This window comes from Ixodes scapularis, unplaced genomic scaffold, assembly GCF_016920785.2.
Source record: "Ixodes scapularis isolate PalLabHiFi unplaced genomic scaffold, ASM1692078v2 PGA_scaffold11__112_contigs__length_91849675, whole genome shotgun sequence".
Lineage (NCBI taxonomy): Eukaryota > Metazoa > Arthropoda > Arachnida > Ixodida > Ixodidae > Ixodes > Ixodes scapularis.
Genome location: NW_024609837.1, coordinates 43,959,271 through 43,976,409, shown reverse-complemented (window position 1 = coordinate 43,976,409; position 17,139 = coordinate 43,959,271). Strand labels below are relative to the sequence as shown.

General features: G+C 45.3%; 1 protein-coding gene across 7 annotated transcripts in view; it reads right to left on the bottom strand.

The window, feature by feature from the left end:
- LOC8023735 (electroneutral sodium bicarbonate exchanger 1) overlaps positions 1-17,139 on the bottom strand; it is a 228,045-nt gene that overhangs the window by 88,483 nt on the left and 122,423 nt on the right. The window lies entirely within an intron of this gene.

Sequence of the window (17,139 nt, the reverse complement as noted above, 5' to 3'; positions counted from 1 at the left end):
CCGACGCAGCAACAAATCGGACAGACATGTCCGATTTGTGTCCCGCGTTTGCCTCTTTATGTGACGTAGAAACTTCAGCCCAACGGCCTTGTCATAGAGGACCTGTTGCCTGGTGCCACTAAATAACCTACGCTTTACAGTAACGACACTCGGCAATATTGTGGCTTAAAATCATGGTTGTCAGTTATCTGAAACTTTATCTGAAATCACAGGAAACGCTTTTCTGTCCTCCACAAATGTATAAACAGTTCGTGACAAAGCAAATCAATATTATATGAGCTTCCTAACACCGAATATAATGCTGAGGAAGTCGCACTTTTGAATCATGATAATCGGCAGTTGCGTCTCCTCTGCACAAGTACCAAAATGGCGGTGCCCACAACAATGTCGGGCGTCCACAGAGGGGTGCAAGGGGGGAGGAGAAGTTGCCCCCCCCCCCCTCCCATCTGGAATTTCGTTGGGGGGGGGGGGTGCAAGGGGGGGGGGGGGGAGCTGCACCCACACCAGTTAAAGGGTACTCCGGCGGTTTTTAGAGCGCAGCTCTTAGGGGCCCGTTTCCAGCCTGAGCGGCGTCGGCGTCGCCGTTGGCGTCGCCGTCGCCGTCGGCGTAACCGCCCCCTCCATCTCCTCCTCCTCCCCCTCCTCCCCTCATTGTGTAGTATGGTCCGGGCGGGTCACGTGACTTCGGGGGGAGGGGGTCACATGACCCGTTTCCAGCCTGTGCGGCGTCGGCGTCGCCCCTCCCCCTCCCCCTCCTCCTCCTCCCCCTCCGCTCCTCCTCCTCCCCCCTCCTCGTAAAGGTGGTAAAGGAGAGGGAGGGGGAGCAGGAGGGGAGGAGGACTAGCAGGCATGATCACGAGGGAGGAGGAGGAATATACCCTCCACTCCTCCTCCTCAAGAGCTGCGCTCCAATTCGGCGTTAAACGAAGTTGTAAACGGCTTTCACTTTTTAGCTACCCAAACCAACTGCATTTTCTGAACACCATGGATTTACTGTTTCCAACATGCGATTTTGTATTTGGAAATTGAAGATGGCTATTGAAAAAAAAGGCCACATTTAAACGAAAAAAAAAAAAAAAAACACGCCAAGGAGGTTTTGATTACGCAGCGAGACCAACAAAACTTGCTTCCGACGCATTTTTCTTTTTTTCTTTTTGCTGCGCTGTTTTGTGAAAATTTCCACGTGTTCAGAACGGCAAGTCTCACGGCTTACAGAGAATTCGAAAGAACTTCTTCGGCGAATGATGTCGAACGAGTAGAAAACGCGTCTCCAGCACGCTGCCACCAGCCTCCGCAACGCTCCGAAAATGCAATTTTTCGACATGAAAGATGGCCGTCCAATGGCTTCACTCAACTCGCGGGAGCGGGAAGCGCGATCCACCAATTGTCATAAAGATGAAAAAAGCGGGTAGAGAGTAACGTGGAAACGTGCTGAAAATAGCCAACATCGCCAACGTTCCCCCCGGGGGGAGGGGGGTACACGTGCGCACTTTCATGGAAAAAGGAGGAAGCAGACGGAACGCTAAGGAGAGAAGGATGTTCCCCTTCTCTTCTCCATCGTTCCGTCTGCTTCCTCCTTTCCGGTCCGTCTTACCCTCGCCCTCGTAAATAGTAAGGGAAAGAACATTAAAAATAAATATTAATAACTAAAAAAAAAAACCTAAGTGTTTAGAGAGAGTTGCATGTGCCAAGAGTTGTTAGTGGCACGGAACTGTCGGTGAAGAAGTGATTTCGAGCCAAAGAAGGAAAACAAGTAAAAAGGGACCTTCGCTCGCTGCCAATTTTTTGCGCGAAGTTATCTCGAAATTTCGTTTATTTCAATTTCGGTTATCTCGCTTCGAAGGTTCCTCCGAGGCAAGGAAGGGGCCAAGGAATCAAGAAACGAGAGAATGTCAAAACAAAAGAGCTATAAAATAGCGTTTTTATTGCTATTAGAGAGTTTTCGTGGACCGTAAACTACTCCCTAATAATTTCTTCTTTTTTTTTGGGGGGGGGGGGGGGGGGGGGCGGAGGGGGGGGGTTGTGACAATTTATTAAAATTTACAACTGGACCCTTCGACCGCTAGTACTAATATTGAGCGTGCATTCTACATTTTATCTTTTTTTTTTTTTTTCTTTTGGTGAGCAAACATTTGTGGCACTATTTTTTTTTTACAACAACAATAAAGCAGTGTTTACATAGTATTTAAAACGTCGAGCGTTTTTGAAAGAGGTAGTGGAAGAGCCCCGAGAGCGTAAAATTGGCTGGCGACGATTCGCAAAACGGCCTAAAACCTGCATGACGAAACGTCGAACACATTTCAGCGTCTTGAACGATGATTACAAAAAAGATAACCGTTGGAAATCAGGGTGTAAGGCGCAAAAAAGCAACGGAGGCAAGGGAGAAATCAGAAATGCCTGTATGTCTCATTTCTCTCTTGTGTTCGTTGCTTTTTTGCGCCTTACACCATGATTTCCAACGTTCACCAACTAGCCCAACTACAAGCTCTTCTAAAAATAACGTGTTTCGAAAAAAAAAAAATATATATATATAACACTCGGTTTTGATAGTGTTGAGAGAACGCGTCTCAAAGTTGGCTAAAAATACCCCGGCGAGATACGAGACCTACGCAAACGTTATTAGATTGACTCAGTTACGGAACTGCTCAGAAACGCTGCACGCACGAGCATAGCCCCCCTCACTCACCACGACTCGCCTACCGTCGTTCGATGCGCAGGACGGCTGCTTTGGTAACTGCAGCATATTCTAGGGAATACGTACGTTTCAAAGCGCAGCGTCTAGATGGCGTTCCACCGTACTCTATAGAGCACACAGTTCGTAAACGAAGCTCTAGATGGCGCTTCGAACGACGGGAGGCGGACTGAAGTGAGTCACGGGGGGGGTACCCCCTTCCGCGGGAGTTCCACAACTGAGATAATCCAGTAACGTTGGACAGCAAATCGCCTGCTTCTTGCGCAGGAGTTGGGGTGACGTCAGACCGACACCGAGCTCTCATTGGCTAATAAGTGCTGGGCGTTTTGACATCATCGCAACCCCCGTGCACGAAGCAGACGAGCTTGTGCTCCGCATAGACGATCGCAAACAAGGCCTCTGGCCGCCGCCATGTTCTTGCTCGTGTGAGAAGCCGCGTGCAAGTGCAAGCCTGCCAAAGTTATCTTCACGCGCATGCTGCGCGTACTTGCCCACATGGGGCACCAGTCGGGAACCCATGCTTGCAAACGCGGCACTCTCCTGACGTCATTACCTTGCGAACAACAAGTTCGATGGTATTTGTAATTGGAATGGTAGAAGATTGGAATCGTGGCGCTCTGAAATCAACACTGCCAACAGCGTCAAAATTTCTTACATTGCTCTTATTTCCGTTCATGAGAAATCCTTTGCTGACGTCATAGTCGGCATTCGGCCAACCGTGGCAGGCCGGCCAATGCGACGCTTTCGATCGCTCACGTCGCCGATAGCGGTACCCATAAATGCCTACCGACACTTCCTTCATTGCTTAGCTTCGTGAAACTCAAAGCAAAAAAAGGAAAAAAGAAAAATAGAATGTCAAGCAAGAGGAAGCGTTTCTGCCGAGTTACAGGTAAGCAAAGGGCCCCAATGGCAAGGGCAGATTGCGCGGTTGAATCGCAAAAAGACTCGTCAAAAGTCCCCCTTATCTTGACACCTTGATGCCGCCATCTTTGTCTATATTGGGCTGCGGAACGCGTTTGGAACATGAGGAATAACAGACACCACGCATGCGTCGACTCTGCAGTGATTCAGCATTTTTCGCCTGGGTGATAAGGATATAGGCTATGCGTCACGTCTGGTCCAGGCTTGACATATAGGACGTTACAGGCGCGACACGTTTTATAGGAACAAATGAAGGCGAAAATGTAAGGTGCATGATCAGTTAATAGGGACTTTTAGCAAACCGTTACCGTGTTCCGCGTACCGAACTACCGGAGCCTTGAAGCGCGGTCACGGTATCACTCGGGCGCGAGTTTAAAAGCATGCTTCACTGGCTCCGGTAGTGCGGTACGCGGAACACGGTAGCGGTTTGCTAAAAGTCTCTAATGACTCAAGCTATCAGAAGTATGCGGGGATTAATGCAGTCAACCATCGGAGGCAAACAAAAAAATGGGCGGATTTATTGAATTAGGCAGACTGGTTTAATGAGCTAGTCGATGTTAAATAGAGCGATAAAATTAATCGCTAATAACGCGGTCAAATTGCTCGGATAGTTGGATAGACCTGCAGTCACAAAAATCACCGAGTTGTTTAGTTAACTTTATAATAATTGAATGCGGTACCACTTCAATTTATGTTACACCAGACGTATATTCACAACATGTTTCTGTAAGCCGGTATGCTAAAACCTGATTTAACACAACATATAAAATATTCTTCAGCGGCTGAACACGAACATCAATGCCACGAGATGCAAAAATGTCAAAACGATTTTACAAATAACAAACTAACAAAAAATACATATAACGACTGGAACCAAAACGCTATAATCAAGTTAGTTATTTTTATTTTTTTTTTAAATCCGAATTCCGTCGTGGGAAGAACCAATCAGATAAAGTTCAAACACCTACCTGACGTAGGTGTTTGATTGAATTCATCTTTTAACCTGCCCCCCATGGAAAAAAAAAAAAAAAAATCGCTGTTGGCCTTTACAACGATCGGTTATTTTCAGAGACCTCAAGTGAGTGGAATCGAAGAGTCGTCAGAAAGTCGTTAGGTGGAGCACCTTATGCCAAAGGAAACAATTTATCCAACTGCGTACAAGGCCAAGGAAGAAGCGCGTACAAGTCGTAATAGTCAAACTAGCAAAGCTTTCTGTGACGTCACACATGTCTTCTCGTGTACGTTAAACCCTCTTTTACCAGCAACATTAGTCCCTCCTTTGCTTTTCTTTCCTCTCGTGTCCATGTTGTCACAGAAATAAATAAACGAAAGGTATTCACGAGCATCATCGTCCAAAATATACTTTTGCTTATAAAAATAGAAAAGGTACTACTTTTTTATAACAAAAATTTTCATGGTATTCGTGGCGTTACTTTAAAAGTACCAGACCGTATTATAGACCAAATACATGATCCTCATAAGGAATTTCTAATCGAAAAAGAAAAAAAGCTAAGTGCCTTTAACACTTCCAGAAACCAAAACAACAAAACGCTTCAACTGAGTAATGTTTTCTTTCTTTGTGTACAATATATTCGTGTACAATATAAAAGTTCCGTTACTTAATTTTATAAAGTAGGGCCTAAGCGTTCCACCAATCATTTTTGACGCATACATACCACAATTCTTGTGCACTTATGTTTCTTAAAAAAAAAAAAAAAAAAAAAACTATGCGAGTGGACGCAACCCACAGAGTTGCCGCTATAGCGTGTTTTAGCCACATCTAGTGGTTTTTAGTGTTCTTTAAAAGAAGAAATTGTCATTTTAGGGGCGGCGAGATTTCTAGCTGTTCTCTAAAAACGGGCTCCCACTGCTTATTACATTATGCCCAAAAAAAAAAAAAAAACTGGTTGCTTACAGATTTGAACGGGAGTCACCGCGAGATCCGTGCTTCGAACGCCGCATGGTGATGAGTTCAAAGAGAAAACAATTGACACAGCAGCAGACGACACAGAAGCAGACGAACTGGCGCCGGTTCGAATGCCGAACCGCGGCATTCGAACCAGCGCAAGTTCGTCTGCTTCTTGCACAGGGGTGATGTCAGAACGCCGAACTGTTATTGGCTGACTAAAAAAAAAGATATAAATAAAAAAATAGTGGGTAGACCTCAAGGCATCCAGCATTGACGTCTACCCACAATCCTTTCAGTCAAAGCCAATCAGAAGCTCGGCGTCGTTCTGACGTCATCGCAACTCCCGAACAAAGAAGCAGGCGACTTGCTCTCCGTATAGCGGCGATTCGTGTTTGCGGGCTGTCTTTTGTATGGTGTATGTGTACGGGCAGGGTGGCCCCGGCTTTAGTGTTTTCTGTGCGTCTACAACGTTTTCTATTTTCTTCGAATAATTATCCACAGCCCGAATTTCGTGGGAAGTTGAGTCATAAGGCTTACTCTGGGAAACATTTGAGGTCAGTGATAGGAATACTCGTGACGTCATCTAAGTATCAACCTGATGAATACGGGCACATGCCTGGAACTCTGTGCCCAGATGCATTTCGGACGTGCTTTCTAGCTCCGCCAAGCAAATGCACCCAGTGCCCATTTCACCTGGCACGTATAGTTAAAAGAGTGGCCACAAAGAAACGAAAAGCTCACCATTCATTCACTAAAACGAATAAAATACGCTAAAAAGTAATCCTTACACAACGTTCTACATTGGCGGTTTTACATAATTCCTGTTGCGCTACTTACTTTACAGTTGGCAACACTGGCGCGGTACTATCAGAGCCGCCTGTCGGATTTTTCTGCAGACTGTGATGCACGCTATAGCGTGCATCACAGCTATAGCGCTTAGATGCACGCTATAGCGTGCATCTAAGCGCAGCTATAGCTGCGCTTAGAGTATCGGAACTCCGTTCCCCGACATTGTTGTGGGCGCCGCCATTTTGGTTCGTATGCCGAGCAGACGCAACTGGCAATCGTCATGATTCAAAAGTGCGACTTCCTCAGCATTAGATTCGATAGTAAGCTCATGCAATATTGCTTTGCCCTGTCGCGAACTGTTCAAATATTCCTGGAGGGCGGAAAAGCGTTCGCTGTGATTTCAGATAAAGCTTCAGATAACTGGCAACCATGATTTTAAGACACAATATAGCCACGTGTCGTTGCTCTGAAACGTAGCTTTTTTAGTGGCACTAGCCAAAACAACTCCCGTCCCGTGCTCGTGGCGTCACACTGCGCACTTCCTGTCGTCTGCTAGTGAGAAAGTGGAGGCGACATTCCCTCATTTAATCAAACCGTAAAACCTACGCATGACACAGCATAATTGATCGCAAACATTCTCAAAACAATTTCTAAAAAGCCCTGACCTGTGATCACGCAATAATCCATCCACAATTTCGTTTCCTCTTTATTTATATTTTTTTCGCGGATTCAAAGCGTAGGCAGCAGAGATAAGGGTGTGGTGCCTGACAAAGTCACTGCCTCCTGAAGTTCAGCAGCTCAAGATAGTTGCATAATAACATGAAGTTATACAATACGTTACACAACAATTCTACAAAACAATGACTTGCCCAAACGCACATGTCTCTGTATTCGCCAGAGATATCTTCGAAAATTCGAGTGCTGATACAAGTGCGTCAGACATACCCTTACACAAATTTTTTCAGGCAGTCTATAGAAATCCCATTCACATTTTAACGACTCGTTCAACTTTGTATCCATATTCCAGTCACGTCGTATCGACAATTTTCAATAGACTTTCTATAGAGTTTCAACGGAAGTATATAGAGTACAGACGATAGAAATGCTATAGAATTTCGATCGCCACGTCTCAATAGACTTTTTTGACCATATTTCTATATACTTTTTATAGACTAGAATCGATAGAATAATAAGATGCAGTGCGGAGAAGCGACATCACGTACCCAGTTGGAGCCCCCTTGAGGAGGTTGCTTTTTTCCGACAGTGTCAAATAATTAGTTTCTTGCGCGGCTTTATAATTGGAGATGCAGTTAGCCAACCCTTATAAGGTAAACCATATTTCGTATAAATTATGTGCGAAAAGAAGCAACATACTTGTGATCGTTTAATATCCTGGGATGGTCCTTGTTCAAGTGAATGCCTTTCAAGCGAAGGATATATATATAGCGGGGCAGCAGTCAACACTACTGGATTACTAATGTTATGAGTCCATAAAAACACCCATGGAAACACCGAAAGTGTTTCCATGGATGTATCGTGAAAACCCTAAAATTGATATACCGATTTTTTTTCTCACTAAAAGCTGTCCTATTGTTGTTAGAAAGGGGATAGAAACGTTGCTAAGAACTCCTATCTGTTTTCTATACAATTTCTTTCCAACCTCAATACACTAGGTTCTATAGAAAGACCACAAAAAAAGAAATTCTGTAGAAAGTGGGTAAGTATTTTTGTAAGGGTCTGAGCATTAAGATGTATTGGCAAAGGACGTTAGCGCGACTGGAAGTTCGTGTTTACAAAAATGAAGATCAGCCTGGGTACGCACCGCACGAAAGGCGTTCTCGACCCACAAAGGACGACGGGACCTTCGAGGAAACCCGGCGATCCGGGTGTCCAGCTGGACAGTGCTGTTACAGTTGAGAACAGCCGTCTCAGTAGCAGACAGCAAGCAAGTGCAGCGTGGCGCAGCAAGGCCTCAACGTGCGTCATAATTCACACACAAAAAAAAATAAGCAACAGGCGGCTTTGATAGTATTGGGCTCCGGAAGCGGTGTTTCAGCTCATATTGGCCGCGATTGTGCATGTGCTTTACTTAAAGTACTTTTCTGGTGTTTTTCGAGGAAAATACAACTCCTGACCTTAAAGTACATTCCCCGGTCTTGTTAAGTTTGTATCCCAAAATGATGCTTTGCCAGCAAATAAGTGCCTTATAAATTGATTGTGTTAAATGGCTTGTCAGCGAAAGTAAAACGATTACACTGGGGCCACTTGACTTTTTCCAACGTTCGCCGCCATTTTCAGAAATAACTGACGCACCCCCAATTACTCCTGCACGCCAGTTAAAAAAAAAAAAAAATTGTATAGGGGAATGAAAAGGAATCATGAAAGAGTGTGTTAAAAGGCACTTCTACTTTACTTTGAAATCACATTGTACTTATATAGTACAGTACAGGGAGTTCCCGAGAAACGAGACCCGTGTTTTTCGGCCCGGGTGAATAAACTATGTATCGCAGAAAGCTCAAACCCCGTGTAAATATGACGCTATAGCGGTTGGGATAGAATGCGAAAGTTTGAGAACATGACGTCAACTGGATCAAAAGATAATTGAGAAAAAACGTAAATTCTCTATAACCCGGTGTCCATCTGAGACTAATATATGTCAAAAGAGAATTCGACATTGCAGATGCTTGTGTGATTTATACAAGTGGAAAACACTTGCCTGCAAGAAAGAGGATATTGTTTTCTTGCTGACAATATCTTTTCACTGAAATAGATGCCACAGGTGCACACATTATAATTTCCCGCTTTAATGATATTAGGCTCAGGTGGACATCGGCTCATAGAGATATATTTCGTTTTTCTCTATTATCTTTTGATCCACGAAACGCCATGTTTTCAAACTTTCGCGTTCTATCCCAACCGCTAGCGTCGTAAGTTCTCATGAAGTTCTGAGATACATAGTTTATTGGCTGGGCCGAAAAACGTATATTTTCTCGGGAACTCCCTCTACTTTACTTCAAGTAGATTGCGCCTGGTGTATACTTACTACTTTACTTGTAGTACATAACCTCCCATTTACGTTGTATTTCAAGTACTTTTAAGATGTACTTTACCCAACACTGATCCAAAGTCACAACGAAGAAACTTCCACAGTGAGACGAAATTTTGGCAGGCGATTCATCAGAAAGTTCGCTACTCCATAGGCCATTGCCCTAATCGCCTTCCGAGCACTGTCATCTTTCTCTTCTCGGTCGTGAAAGGCGTTCTCGCCATGCACAGTCTAGGTCTCTTCTAAAGAACAGCCCAATGAGTCGGCATGTTTCACCAAAGTATTAGGCCCTGGAACGGTGTCTAGTGAGGTCTTGGTGTAACACGCACTTGCCTCAAGGACAGCGCGCATCGTACCTCACATTGACGCTAAGCTACGCGCACAAAACGGGCCTTCTCAAATATACCGGAACGTATATTGTCAATCTGCTTTAAAAATGGCGTCTTGTACAACATGCCCCCCCCCCCTCCTTTTTTTTTTTTTTTTTTTTCTTCCAAAAAAGAAAATTATTGCAAAATGAAATTATTTACCAGCGACCACTCAGTCTTCGTCCAAATGTAGCGCCAGAGGTCCGCGGACCAGATGCCAAATTTTCAAAACTACACGTTGTCTTATTCAAAAGTTATACGTGATTTTCTGAAACTTTTAATCGTTCCCTGTAGCTGGCGCCATCGAACTCCATGATATATTCGTGGGCTCCGTCGGTAGCCATTCTCCCATCGAAAATTTCCGAAACATCGCTTATAACCTTGGAACCAGATTACAAGAAGCTCTGAAACTTTAGCATTTGGTCGGGACCAGACTCGGTACTCATTACAAGTAATCAAATTACTCGTAATTGATTACTTAAGGTAAATCATTCGATTACATTTATTAGAAAGGAAGTCAAAACAGTAATCTGATTACTTTTGGAAGAACTAAAATTACTTGTAACCGTCACTTTTCCCCCCTCCTGTTTCTAATGCCGTGCTTTGTTCATAAAAGTTTCCAGCAAGGAATACTGGAACAACATCTCTGTTGGTTTACCAAAATTGGCAGATTAAGAAGATACGTAGTTCATAAATCGGTGCTTATCCAACAATGGACAGTACAAAGTCTTCAAACCGGTAGAGAAGTTCCGTCCTTCTGAAAATCTCAAGTGATCGGAGCAGGGACTTTTTCAAGTAACGGCCAATTACTTTTCGTCACGAGTAATCGAGTAATCTAACTGAACAATCGAATACATTGTTCGAGTAACGTCCAGGACCGAGTCCGGACCACTACCGCTACGCTTGGACGGACACTGCAGCGCTTGGAGATGCGTATATTTGTATTCTTAATAATTAAGGTATGTAAACACTACACTTACTTCAATAAGGCACCCTCTCTGTCTCCAACTTCAGTTCGGCCCCCCCTCCCAAAGACGCTAAAACGTGGCCCTCGTCCGAAGACTCTATAGTCCCAGAACTGCAGAAGGTACAACATCGGGCCGAACTGGAAGCAGTGCACTTTCACGCGAAGGTTACTATGTACGTACCTCACACTCAGCGTCCAAGGCTCCATCGTAGACGCCTCGCACATCCAAGACGTGTACACGGAGGGCGGGGGAACCGCAGTACTCCAAGGAATCCACGAAAAGGACTACCCGCAACTCGACGCAATAACCCACAAGAGCTAGGTACTCTACGCGATCACCGGATACGACGTCACAAATTACGTCCCATCCTCCAGAAGAAGAAAAAAAAGGAAACAAGGTAGTCTTTCCTGGGAAAGAAGATGGTGGAAGGTGAAGGAAATCCGACTATACTCCGTTTATTCCTAAGCTGCCAGTGCGGTGTAAGGTACGTGCACGCCGGACCAATCAACTGCTTCCCTTTCATTCCCTGACACCGCTCTCCGCGCGTGCGCGATCACGTGGAAAACAAGATAGACGTATTACTGGTCCAACCAGTAGTAACAATAGACCGCAGACGACGCTATACGAGCCATCGAAGCCAATCCAATCCCGCGTGAGGCGAACGTGACCTACGGTAGAGGGCGCGGGACGCGCAGTCACGTGGTACGTTCACAGCCCCGGATTGGCCGCGATGGCTCGCCGGTTCGTTGTGAGGTGAAGCGAAGTGTACATAAGAGAGACTTCGAGTCTGCCAAGTTGGCAGAAGGACCATAAAAAGTTCCAGGGTTGACGAAAGAAGTCGCCGCCGCCGCCACCCCGCTGGGTTCGTTAATGAGAGCAAGCCCCTGTGACGAAGCGCGAGCGTCCTTTGACGTCGAACTCGGCCAAGTCACGTGATCTGTACTGTTTCGCCAAGATGTTTAAGTGCGGAGGTGTCATCTGTGGGATCAGAGGCGGAAAGGCACGTAGACCCGATCATGTATGGCGAGAAGCAAACTATGCCCAATAAAGGAGGCAACCAAAAACGAAAATAAAATTTGTTCGAATTACGCGGAATGTTCGAATTACGCAGAATGCGGACTTGGCGGGCTCTTATAGCGCGACATATGATGTTTGGCTGCTAAACTTAGCGGACGATGGCCACGGGACACCAACCCCCTGATCACGTCAAGTAACGTCCCTTGCGTCGTGGTGTTTCACGCGACACTGTGAGGTCACAGTGTGACGTGACACACCGTGACCTCACGTTACATGGTCACGTGATGTGGCCACGCAACACTGCGATGCGTTTATGTCACGTGGCTTATTACCTTTACGCTTCTTGCTTCGTTGATTCGTTCCTCGGCGTGCTTATCGTTCCACAATAGACCCTCTTCAAAAGCCCACGGAAACGCCTGTCCGCCATTACTTGATCCCGTGCTCTGAGGATGTATTGGACACGAAAGCGGCGTCAGCGTTTGGCATGAACTCGGCTCAGCTCGCACTGAAAACGAATGTCACGTCAGCGTTCAGCGAGGACTCGGATCCAATCACGAGCCCCGTGTCCAAGCAATGGCGATCGCCAATGTTGCTCGATGAACTTTTGAAAAAAGTCTTTCATTGACTGCAGAGCGATAATCATATGCTCGGACTCGTCACTCTCTGCAGTTCTTAGGCTGTCAGCAACTATTATAACGAACTGGCGTATAATTATGTAATGTATGTATCAATTCCAATGGATGAACATATTCTGCAATCATCCATTGCCCTCGGTAAGGGTCAATTAGGGACAAACTTTCGTTGAAATTTTCGTGACTACATCTAAAACCAACCAAAAAAGGCAGATAAAAAATCAGACCGCTGGCAGACTATACGAAGCAGACAGAAGTCACCAAGTTGCACAATCGCGTTACTTGGGCGACACAGCACTGGCATCAAATGAAGCACGGCGATATTCTAGACTAAAACGATAAACATTTTACTCTGCGCAGTTATCTTTCTCGTCTTAAAAAAAGAGAGAGAGAGAGAGTGAGAGAAAAAAGGAAACGTGAGTTTGTCAGAAATGGCGGGGCGCATATATATATTCATGCATATATTCTAACTTCCGTGTATTCTCCAGTTTAGATAGAACTGGGGAAAGAGCCTACGACTTAATGATTGACCAATTCAAGCAGTACTGTTTAGTGGCGTCCTGGTAGACCCGTAAAACTATTAGCTCCGAGCGGGACCGGTTGGAGTGCTGCGATCCCTCGATAGTGACGTAGTGAAAATATCACGTGACGAGGCCAAGTATTTCCTCCGCTTTGCTTTACTTCGATTATGTGATTTAGCGCGTAGCAGCAGAAACTGTTTGCTACGTGCATTTTGTTTTTTTCAATCATGCAAAACGCGCGTAGGACGAAACCTGAAAATAAATCCAAATCTGCTAAGCGAAATGATCGGAAGTTGTGTGCAAGTCACGATGGAATCCTACGATAACTTCATACTTCGCCGTAGACACCAACGAGAACACTTCTGTGTGCCCTTCGCACACTTCCCGACTTCCAGCAGCCAACGAAAGGCGATACGTACTCGAAACCACAATTCTCGGTGAAGGCCGCTCGATTCACATATTCCGGAAGCAACGACAGCAATACCACCGACTTGAGCAGCCGCTCAAGTCGATAGGAAAGCCTAGCAAGGTGGGTCGAATGGCCTACAAAGTGCTCGTCACTCGCTGCTTACTACCAGCCGTCTTGGAAAATAAAGAATTTCGCGCGACACTTTTTTTTTTTTTTCTTGAAGTGGACCCATTTCGTATGAGTAGTTTGAACCTTGGCCTCGATCTTCCGGTGCGAAGGTGAGTCTTATTTTTTCGTCGTCCCTTCGTCATTTTCGGAGAGTGGTGGCAGACGTTCTCGTCGTAGCGATACACACTCGTCAATTCTATTTGCTGGTCTCTTTCACGTGAAGTTCAAATAAACATGCTATGGGTTACCCTCGCATCAGGTGGTACATAAACTATATTTTTCAAGTGTGTGTCTTAAACCGCTAAAGCAAAGTGCGAAAAAAAAAAAAATCGGCGATCAAAATGCTAAGTTTAACGTCCGCTCAGCCATTCTTGCGATTAATTTCTATTTGATCAATGTTTCAAAAAAAAAAAAGGCTTGTTTAGGGAAATATGTTGTCCGGAATCTTTGTGTTTGGTCACTTGGCAAGCCTCCGAAAGCCACGACGACATCCGATTTGGCCGTGGCCAGTATAGCACTAAAGTTCACTTTAATAGCACGAAACTGGGTCAGGTGGGTAACTGGGTCCTGTTCCGTAGGCCGTGACGCCACTGTCGTCACTACAACCAACGAATTAAGTAAAAGAAACCCTCAACTCTCGTTCAAATCGATGAATCAAAAATGAATCGTGAACGATACACCTCAACCTCATGCTACCAACGAAGCGAAAAAGCGGTCATGTGATTTTTGCTACTACGTCACGACAAAAAGCCGACAGGGGCCACCACTCCATCGTCTCGGGGCTAATAGGTTGAACCAAAAAAAGGAGAACCAAATGCTGCGCGCATTTAAAAATTAGTTCACAACCTCTAGCGAAAAAAAAAAAAAAAAAAAAAAAAGATTTATAGTGATAACTTTGATTTATTGAAAGCGTTTTTATTTTGCAGGTTTCTGGCCCTTGGACATGTCTTCCTGGAGCAGACACATATCGATAAAAAAAAGACAAAAAGGCTATCATCCCTTATCGGGGTAGCTTTACATAGAAGAAGAAAAAAAGCTAAACCCTCGTCGAATGGCCATACAATTCAAAGGTACTTGTTCATTATTGAGAAAACTGACGAATGTCTGCAGTGCCCTGACAAAAGGCAAAGACGTGCCTAACGTATCATTTGACATCATTTCCGTTTGCTTACGATGAGTTCTTGGGATCTTAGCTTTTTTTTAAAGACCGACCTCCAAACTATTTTTCAACAAGGGTGAAAATCCTCTTCACCGCCCTTTCCCTCCCTCCCACTCTTAACTTGACGGCGGGGGGACTCCGTGGCTTTGAAACAATTCGAAAGAGGAGACACGGGCGGGACCGTATGTGTCGTCCCTTGTGTCTCCTGTTTCTAATCGTTGGAATGACTCCTTTTGTCGCTGCATCTCGGGGCGATAAGCTCCCGGCTTATCCGGTTCCCAAGATGCAGCAACAAAATGAGTCCCCCCGCCGTCAAGAGAGCAGTGGAGAGGGGGAACTGGGAGGGTGGCGAGGAGGATCTTCAGGCTGGTTGAGGTCGGGATTTTGACCGTCTGGCAACCACAGCAGCGTAGTCTGGCAACGGGGGGATGACTACTTCCGTCCGCCACCCTTTGGGGCTCTGCCTCGTAGGAGTCCATGAATAAAGAAGAGAAAGAAGCAACGCCATTTTGCGTTATCGCGAAATGCGCTGGTTCTACAGGGCAACAAGCTCCGGCAATGGGCCAAAGAACACGCTGGCACGTTGGCGCCATCGATGAGGTGGCCCGGTGTGCGTACGTTTCCCCCAATTGCTTTTTACAACAGATACACACGCACATCTGGAACTGCATTCAACCAGAGCAGGGGTCGCTGGGACGCGGCCCGCAGGCCAACCGACTGCTAGCCCCCCTTCCCCTGTCATTTCATGTCGTCAATTCATTTCCGCTCGTAACAGAGATCTGCTCTTATAGTTTTGATTTGCCTCGGTTTGATTTTTGCTTTCCAGTTTTTCCCCATGTTAATCACTTATAGGGCAATCCGTCTACTATCCTCACCTTCAGAAGTTATCAGCATTAAAAAACAAGTATTTTCTGAGGTTGTTGCTATCCAACTGCCATATGAAGAATAATTTCCGAGTGCATCGAGCAACGTGAGCGACAGTGTGATTTCTCTCTTGCTCTATTAAAGAATGCCAGCATGTTGGCGGGGCGGCGCCATTCTAACTTGTTATCACAACAGGTAAGGGCCCAAAGCAGTCCTATAAAAAGAAAAAAAAAAAAAGTCACTGGCGAAACTGCGAGTTTACAAAAGCAGGAGCTCTCACGGGTCTCAAACCGACGCTCCCACTGACTTACCGCAGTCATAGCAATTCCCCAGTGTGTCAAGTTACACTAAATCGAAATACATGTCGCCTATGTTTTTTTTTTTGTTTTTTTTTCTTCTTTTGGTTGTATTCTTTTATGCTAGCTCTTAGCGCTTTCGTTTCCTTGGCACGCAGCTGGATGGTGACGTCACGATGATAACGTCACGGAGTTCACACGACGTCGCCAAAGTTTTAGAAGGCACGCCGTGACATCGTCACGTGAACACCCTCGTGACGTCACGGTGCCCGCGTGACGTCATCAGGGTGACAGTCGTCACGTGATAATGTGACGGTATAGTGTCATGTAAAGTCAGATAATGTATAAATGATATATGCATTTTGAACGCCTTTGGGACATACCATAAAGACAGGCAGTTTCTTGTTTTTACGATACGATCTCAGCGTTTGTTGCGACATATAAGACCATCAGCAGAGGATCGTTTACATGTATACAATACACTTCACGTGATCACACGTAAACATTATTACGTGCAGTTTAAAAGAATGCACGTCAAGGTGACTCCGTGTGATTGACATAATTACGGATAAAAACACGATTCGACGCAATTTCACAGCAAGTCTTAACGAGTTTCTGCGCTACAAATCACCGCACACATGGCCAAAGCGCTATTTTGAACCAAGCCTGCGTGAGGTAGAGCGTCTCCCGTTTGCCTCGGATGATGAATGCAGTCATGGAAGCGGCATTTGACCTTTTGTGGCAGCTGGTGTAGCAGGCAGAATATTGGCTCGGAGCACCCGATGGGGACGCTTTCGGAGCAGACGCCAACATACACAACATGTGCAAATTAAAAAAAAAAAAAAAAGTGATTGCACCGCTAAATGAGTTTATCTTTGATGGTAACTGAGGGTTCCTCTTTGATACTGCAGCACGTCACTTATTTTCTTTCTTTTTTTTAAATTAGAATACATAAGGCGCAAAAGGAACACAAAACCTTCATTTTTTTTAAAGAAATAAGGCTGTGGTCAAACTAAGTTCCATATACGGTGGGCGCTGAAGAATGGTTGAAAAAGAATCCTAGTTTAACATTTTAGTTGGGGTAAAGCCTGTCTCCCCTCCCACTTTTATACCAGGTAGCTTATATAGCCTGTAAATATAATTTACGCAAAATGCCCCCCCCCCCCCCCCCCCCCCACACACACACACAAACACACACTCCTAAAAAAAAGAAAAAAAGACAGCATATTCGCTAACTGTCAATAAAATGCTTCCCCCAAGTTCGATAGACCTGCCAATATCCAGACTTCAATATTATAAACTGCAAAAACTACCGCTCCCTCAGTTCGCCTGCGGTGTACGGCGTGGAGGGCCACGTTTCGCTACTGCCAAGGATGCGGC